Raw genomic sequence first — 8,818 nt, forward strand, 5'->3', positions numbered from 1 at the left:
TTTAACTTTTTATTCATCAAAGAATCCTGAAAAAAAGTATCACAGGTTCCAAAACAATATGAAGCAGCAACAGTTTCTAGCACTGATAATAAATCAGTATATTAGAATGATTTCTGAAGATCATGTGACACTGAAGACTGGAGTAATGATGCTGAAAATTCAGCTTTGATCACAGAAATAAATTACATTTTAACGTATATTAAAATAGAAAAACGTTATTTTACATCATAATAATATTTCACAATATTACATTTTTTCCCTGTATTTTTAATAAAATAAATGCAGCCTTGATGAGCATAAGAAACTCCTGTAAAAAACATTGAAAACCTTTCTGATCCCAAACTTTTGACCGGTTGTGTGTGTGTGTGTGTGTGTGTGTGTGTGTGTGTGTGTGTATATATATATATATATATATATGACACAGAGAAGCATAGAGAGAGAGAGAGCGCGAGGGAATGAAGCAGGGCGTTCGTGTTCTCTATAGCAAAGCTTCGCGTTAAGGTTCTCCCGCTCGCGCATGCCGCATGCCGCATCCAGCACAGCACAAACGGGAACAGCGTTGCTCTCCCGTCAGGAACCGACGCGCGTCTATCATAGAGTAAATCGTTAGGTTCGGGTGAATTATTTTGTCGAAGCAGCGAGGCCTGTGCTGTGTTTCGCCGTGTGTCTGTCTCTATTGTATGCAGCAGCAGAATCCACGACAGCCGCATGTTCCATTGATCTGTTGCTATCTGCTGGGATCTTCTGCATCTGTGCTCTGCTACCATCTCAACATCTGGCCGTGCTCGCCCGCTCCTCTCTTTCATATTAACCCTAATATCCTGTTTTGACGAGGACATTTGTTCCTGTCGTACACATGGTGAATGTAGAAGTGACCGCAGCCTTTTTACTCGTAGATGCCAAACAGTGTTTTTAATCGTCGTGTAGCTATATTTGTGATTTATTCATCGGCCATCGCTCGGCGCAGGCCGTGGGGTTAGTCTCAGACCTCCACGATGGGTTTCTGCGCTAAATGTCGCGGATGTTGGTGATTATCGGTGCCATTTATTACGGATTTAACGCGTGCGCGGGGAGGGATTTTGCGTCCGCAGCAAACGATCGACGCATTTATTTTTGCCTGAACTCGATTTTTCCTTTTTAGTAATATGATTATTAGCAGAAGAGGATCACCCTCAGCTCATCGTCTCATTGCAATACCCTTGACGATCAACAGTTCATCGCGTAAATGCCTCTAAACCCGCGCGATTATTAGTCGGAGCGCGCGACGTCGAGTCGAAGATTTTCGCTTGCGCTCATAATGACTAATAAACCAAAACGATTGTCGTCTTCACTCATGGATGCTCTTAATGTTGTATGTTGATTTGTCTTATCGACAGGGTCAAGAGACTGTAGTCATATTGGATTATATCATTGCCCGTGTTTATTATTCCTCCTGCGTGTTTGTGACTGAAGACGCTCCATATAGGGTGGATTATTCCCGCTTTTGAATATCATGTTTTTGGCCCTTTTATCGTCTGGAAAGATGGCAGCTGATTAAATTTTAATCTTGATGCATTCTGGCGACACTGGAGGAGAAGAGGAGAAGCGAGTGAATCGGGGAGGAGATGTAGGGTGGATACAGAAGGTAAGAATGAATGAATGAAGGAACAGTGTGTGTTCGGTTCAGTCCTAAACACACACATTTTCATATCACGGTCGATACACAACATCTACACACATCATTTCATTATACACGTTTACTTAAGTGAGCACAATTCTATCTAGTATTCTGGAATTTACAGAATAGGGTGGGTTAAGGTAAATCGGGACACTTGAGATGACCAAATGGCCCAATTATTCTGAATGTACACTATGTATACAGCCTATATTTATGTATTTGTAATTGTATGTATGACTCATATTTCCAATTAAGAACCGAATGCCACCCAAAATAAATGTTATTTTTGGCTTACATCTGAGGACACACACGTACACATATAGAATATACACGCCATTGTGCATGCACATATCACTGTATGCACACACACACATAAGCGCACATTCTGCATGCACAGACCTATATATCATACATGCACACACACACACACACACACACACACACACGTTGTGGTCATTTTTCATTGCATGTAAATTGAGTTACAGGCCAAAGGCGAGCTGAACGCTGCGGCGCGTGAGTGGTGTGTAAATGCGCTGGCGCCACTGACTGCTGGTGCATTCTGACAGACCTCCATCTCTCCATCTCTCCATCTCTCCCCACCCAACATCTCCTCCATCTCCCGCACACGCCGTATCTTTCTCCTGAGCGATGCATGAGCCCCAACTAGTGCATTTGGATACGCTTTAAGTGAGCTAAATCTGGAAAAACTGTCCTCTTTGGGAAAATGATTCATAAATAAAACAATGTTTTCATGTTTTATTCTAAATAGGTGAACGTTTTCTTTTAGGGTTTGTGGTATTTTGTCTATAAGTAAGTCTATGGTATGCTGTATTTTCCCCTTTAGAGAGATAAGTGTGTGTTCGGAGTTACTGACTTACATTTTGAGGATAAATTTGTCTGCAGAAGTGAGCTGAGTCTGACAAAACTGGGACATCATCGCTTGGTGAAAAATATGTTAATATTTATTTAGGTTTGATTTTAGACCATATAAGAACAATACAAGTCCTCGGTTGCGTAGTTAAGTGAATGTGCATGTGTTACTGTGTTTTACAGGCGGATATATGGAGAAGAGAGCGTGTGTTTATAAAGGAGCTCGTAATGATCTTGTGAAGACTCACGGATGGTTGAGCGAGCAAAGACTCAAATGCAAAGACATGCAAAAACACTGGTTACTAGTCAAAGCAAGTGGATGAAGAGCAGAAAATAATCTCGTATGTCACTTCTGTTGTTGGCTTATTGGTATCACAGTATATCTATAGATTCAGCCTGTGATGAAGAGGTTCGTGCAGCTGTAGAATAAACTCAGACGTTTAGTCATTGATAGATAAATACATAGCAACAGACCAATTGACCCCTGAGCTGGTGGCCATTCATTTATCTATACGTTTGTGCTTGTATTTATAGCGTTAGATAAATAGGCATTATTTGTGTATCCTTCTTGCTTTGCCGTCTCAGCAGTTTTGAGTCCCTGTTGTTAAAAATACTTTCTCTTGCCCCAGTGTAGTGTGCAGAATCAGAAGCCATCTGTAAGCTGATTTCCATGAGCATTAGTGCTTGGGAAACCTGTTTGAGAACACTCATTATTTTTGCAGTTTTTTGGTATTGCTTGAGGTGCAGAAACTCGGCAGTGGTTTAAATGTGTGTTTGATCTCTTAAGCTCTCATTATTTGGTCTGTTTTCTTAGGGACAATCACATTAGACTGTCTGCTAAACGTCTTAAATGTCACTCAGCCAGTCTGGAAAGTAATTTAGTCCTGAGTTACACAATCAAATTAAAACAGTGAAGAGCTGAAATAGGAGAATAATTATGTAGTCTGTTACCAATAGTGGTTGACAAAAATGGGTCTTTGTTAGATTAACTTATTTGCAGCGTTGCAATGTAAGTACTTGTTTTTTTTTTTGCTTGGCCACATTTTTCTATGATTTAATGCTTTTCTATGTCTTAAGCGGAAGCCTTATGTTGGTGTATTTATTTATTTGGTAAGTAGCTGTGATATAAATGAGTCAGCCAGTCATTATTAAAAATAAACCCCTTTACCTCTGACTGGATACTAGACCTGATCCATCTGTCGGTGTTTATTTTGCTTTAATAATCAGTATTTGTATTGTTTTTAATGCATTTTATGCATTTGCTTCACTATCTGGTCCAGATTGTCAATTTAAAGACATGTTAATGTAAAATACTCATATTTAGACAGAGTTTAGTTTTGTCTACAGAGCTGCTGTTAATGCATTTTTAAGCAAAAGTCTTTAGTACGAAAGATTTTACAATTATGAGACACATAAATTCAGTCAAGTGTGTCTGAACTCACAGTTCATAATATGCATAGCCTTGATATAATGCAATTTCAGACATAAATGCACATGACATCTTTTAAATTGAATGATTTTTGAAAAATGTATTATATAGTTGCATGCTAGCAGTAGATTTTGTTTATCAGTCACAGACTGGCTGATAATCTAAATATGACCAGATGTATAGTCTACCATTAATGTTTTTATGCTGCTTTTCGGCTTCATTAGCAAAAGGCAACATGAACATGATGACTGTGATGTATTTTTGTTGAAGCGTGCATGTGAGAAAATCAAAATATATGATCTTTTCTTTTTATTTGACTTCATCTGTGGCTTCTGTAGCTTCACGTTGACTTTCGGACGGACTGCAGCGGTGTTTTCCTAATCTGGTGTGAGTGAGTGTTGTGTGCAGCGCTGATGAGAGTGGTGTGTTTGTTTATGTCTCTAACACAGAGGGTGAATTATAGCAATTACTCCAGGCTGATTATTACACTGGTGCTTCGGGAAGCTCTCCAGATGAAGCTCTGCTCTGGTGTTTGATTCTCGGCGCTCCACAAACGCAGGTTTTGATCACGACAGTGAATTCGTGTGCGCTGACAGACGAGGACGGCAATATTTGGCTGGATGTGGTCCACGTTTATCTCACAGCACGCTTTCATCAACCGCTTCTGTTATCCATGAAAGTGCAGCACAGCCGGACTTTAATTAGACTTTGACATTTAATTACACCTGAAAGCAAATTCATCTTTAATAGTCACTGAATAACGGTTGTGTCTCATGAATGTTTTAACAGATACATATACTGTGTTCATACACAATAATCTTTCATTTTTACTGATATCAATTAAACCTTAATTGAGTTATACCACATCAAAATGTATTCTGCTTGAGGATAGATCCTGAACAGAGAAGATATGGTATGTTTTTCTATGTAGAACATAGAATAATTAACAATAATCATTTCTGACAGCAAAAATGAAATTTGTCATTATTTATGAAGTGTGTGCATACAGTGTGGTAAATGCATGATACATTTCATATATGTGAATATATGAAACTGCACCAGGGTTAACTAAAACTAAAACCAAAGAGAAACACGTTAGTTACTTAAATAAAATAAAATATAAAAAATGAAAACTTTTAAACATTTCTCGTTTTCATTTAGTTTACCCGGATGTAAAAAAGACTAAAAACCAAAGTTAAAAAAACAAAAACTATATAGACATTTTTTTCTGTTATTTTTAATAACAATGACAAAAATACAAAACAATTTACAAAAACTTTTAACTAAAATAAAAAAAAGAAGAAAAACTACAATAGTACCTCGATGCTAAAATAAAACTGCACTGAATTTCCCATAATAGTGATCACTAATTTTAATAATAATTGTTCATAATTATTTTTAATAATTAATCATGTGTTTTTCATTTGTGTGTGTGTTTGTGTGAGTGTAAGGGTGTGTCAGTCTCCAGTGTTTTTGCCGGTACTAAATTAGAAGGTGTTATTTGCGTAAGTCACTGGGCCATTAGGGATCGTGTGTGTGAGTGTGTCTGTGTGCATGTGTGTGCGTGCATGTGTGTGTGTGTGTGTGTGTGTGTGTGTGTTCAACAGACAGTGGTGTGAGTGAGTGTGTGTGAGTGTGTCTGTGTGCATGTGTCTGTGTGTGTGTGTGTGTGTTTGTGAGAGAGAGTCTGTGAGTGTGTCTGTGTGCATGTGTGTGTGTGTGTGTGAGAGAGAGTCTGTGTGTGTGTCTGTGTGCATGTGCATGTGCATGTGCATACTATAAAAGTCAGTGGTGTCCAGTGTTTTGATTTGACAAAAACAGTTTAGACATCCTTCAAAATATCTTCTTTTGAGTTTCACTGAAGAAAATGTCATACATGTTTGGAATAAATAATAACATTTGGAGTAAATAATGGCAGAATATTGCACCCAAAAATGAAAATAAATAAATCAAATAAATTATTTATTTACCTTCATGTTATACACAAAAGAAAGTGATGGTGTGTTCACACCAAAAGCGAATTCAATTATTTGCAGATTACATACAGATTACATACAAAGTCAATACAAAGACAAGTGTGTTTGAGTGAGTGAGAGTGTGTGTGAGTGAGAGTGTGTGTGTGTGTGTGTGTGCATGCGTGAGTGTGTTTGAGTGAGTGAGAGTGTGTGTGTGTGTGAGTGAGAGTGTGTGTGTGTGTGTGTGTGCATGCGTGAGTGTGTTTGAGTGAGTGAGAGTGTGTGTGAGTGAGAGTGTGTGTGTGTGTGTGTGTGCATGCGTGAGTGTGTTTGAGTGAGTGAGAGTGTGTGTGTGTGTGAGTGAGAGTGTGTGTGTGTGTGTGTGTGTGTGATCATGAGGGACAGAGCGAGACAGATGTAGGAGAAACAGTGACTCATGAGCTCTGATGAACAGAAGGAGTTTTAAAGTTAAAGTGTTCACACTTTCACATGTGTCACAGGTGTCAGTGATGTATATGTCATGTGATTAATACTGAGTACCTTTGACAAGAAAATACACTTTCAGTCTTCGTACCTCAAAAATGTCATGTTTAATTGAATGTGTTACTTGACATGTCTTTGTAATCATTTGTGAAATTTACTTGCAGTTTCTGAGTGAAAACCATTTTGAGGTCAATCCTACACCATATTTTTTATCAGTGCACCTGTCGGACTATAAAGCATGTGAAGATGGCTAGTTATTATTGTATGCAGTAATTCTGTGCTTAAGCACACAGTCTGATGACTGGCTGATCTTCAGCTGTCGGTCCGTGTTTTGGCCGCTTCAGTTCATTCTGTGACAGAGAATAACTCTGTGTTCGAGGGTGTTGATGGCGTCTGAAGTGTGTTTCTTGTGTCTGTACAGGGCTGTGTGTGTGTGTGGTTTCACCTTTATTTAGTCCGTATTATGTTTCTGATTTCCATAAGGCTGTGGGGATCTAAATGTGTGTCCTCTTCATTTGGTTAGAATCAGTCGATATGAACGTGTGTGTGTTTGTAGCTATACTTAACCATATTTAAGGGACAGATTTGTAACAGATGTGAGCTAAATCTGACAAAACCTAATTTTGAGGATGCCCTCATTTGTAATAACAGTATAAAAATAACATTCAGAAAGTTTTCTGTTAGTGTTTGTTTAGGTTAGGTTATTGTATTTAAAACTAGCTGTATATAAAAACAGTGGAAGTCTATGCAATGACTTCATTTAGATAGATGAGTAAACGTTTGTGTGTGTGTGTGTGTGTGTGTGAGTCCAGTGTTACTGCTTACACCATTTTTAGGTTTGTTTTTTAACAAAAAACTTTGTCATTTATATTAATTTCGGTCCATTTTACACTCATTTAAGTGGCATATAATTTCTGTTGGCAAAAATAAAATTTTAGTTGATGAAAATATGTTAATATTAGAAAATTTTCGAAATGTTAACAGATCAAACTTAAAGAACGTTTTCTTATGTATAAACATTGATTGCTCATAAAAATTATTTATGAATGTATAAACATTAATTACTTGTAAAACATAAATAAAAAATTTATAAATTATTTACATTTATAAATTATATAATTTATCAAAGTTATCAACATAAAATATAACTTGAAAACGCTGATAATAAGCATGTAAACGGAATTATTATCTGTTGTTTAGAGGTGAATTCTTCATAATGAGCAGACTCTCATTTTGCATTATAGCAATATGTGGCGTATTTACAACAGTTCTGAGTAGTATTGACAGTGCATTCACTTCAGTTTTTGCAAATATAATTAGTAATATTACATTTATCTTGTGGATATGTGGATATTAATGTAGATACGGATCAAAAATTAATATAGGATGCATTTAACATCCTTGTTGAATTACTTGCATGAAAATTTTATCATTTTACTTCTAAAATCATTGGTAATATATTTTCTTGCATTGCTAATTTAATATATATGTATATATATATTGATCAGGAGTCTAATGTGAAGCAGAGCCACTTATTATATGGCTGCTTACTGAATTAATAAATAAAAATGGACATGTAATATTGAAATGAGTCTAAATGATTTTATTATGTGAGAAGAAAGAGAGTGTGGAGCGATACAAGAGACATGAAACTAGCGCAGCGATGGAGGATATCCAGTGATCAAGTGTAGCATAAAGTACAGCTGTGTACCATCACAGACCGCAGTGATTGACCAATCACAATCCAGCATTTATAACATCTGTTATATTTCCATCAGCGATTGGAGTGTTTTTCTGCTGTAGGCCGCGCTAAAGCCTGAGGCTGGATTTTAGCTCTGGTCCTGGTGCGAGTCGCTGCGCCTGGGGAAACGCTCGTGATAAATCGTCTGATTCCGTCTCCTGGGATCGGGAGTATTTTTGAAGCACCATCAATAGAGACGGAGCCCGCAGGGGTTTCACAGCACTGCTAACTGTGAAAAAGAAATGAGTCATAGATCATAGCAGGAAAAACCAGGCTGGACGCACAGAACAGAGAGAGAGAAGCACAAATGAGCGAGAGATGCGAGTCTCCTCTGCCACCACCGCAGCGTTGCCATGGCGACTGTACGTCGAGAGACGGCCGCCGACCAATCAATGTGTGTGCGAGTCTGTCTGAAGGGATCCTGAATTACTGATCCTTAAAAAATGATTTTTCCAGCGCACTCGCAACTTGCACACAGTCGTAATATTCACGCTCACACTGGACTGATTCAGTGAGCTGCTGATCACTCAGTCAGATACCAGACTGTGTTTTAGCTCAGCTTATATATACTTATTTGCTTATTATGTTATATATAAGATTAGGATGAGTTTGTTTCTTCATCAGGTTTGGAGAAATGTAGCATTGCATCAGTGTCTCAGCAATGGATGCTCTGCAGTGAATGG

General features: G+C 37.9%; 1 protein-coding gene across 1 annotated transcript in view; it reads left to right on the plus strand.

The window, feature by feature from the left end:
* The first annotated feature begins 1,159 nt into the window (after positions 1-1,159).
* LOC107668682 (adhesion G protein-coupled receptor L1) overlaps positions 1,160-8,818 on the plus strand; it is a 35,865-nt gene continuing 28,206 nt past the window's right edge. Inside the window, exon 1 of the mRNA XM_016460647.1 lies at positions 1,160-1,624. The gene's annotated coding sequence lies outside the window, so the exon portion shown is untranslated. The remainder of the gene's footprint in view (positions 1,625-8,818) is intronic.

Source organism: Sinocyclocheilus anshuiensis, unplaced genomic scaffold (assembly GCF_001515605.1).
Source record: "Sinocyclocheilus anshuiensis isolate Anshui unplaced genomic scaffold, SAMN03320099.WGS_v1.1 scaffold156, whole genome shotgun sequence".
In the NCBI taxonomy this organism is placed as follows: Eukaryota; Metazoa; Chordata; class Actinopteri; order Cypriniformes; family Cyprinidae; genus Sinocyclocheilus; species Sinocyclocheilus anshuiensis.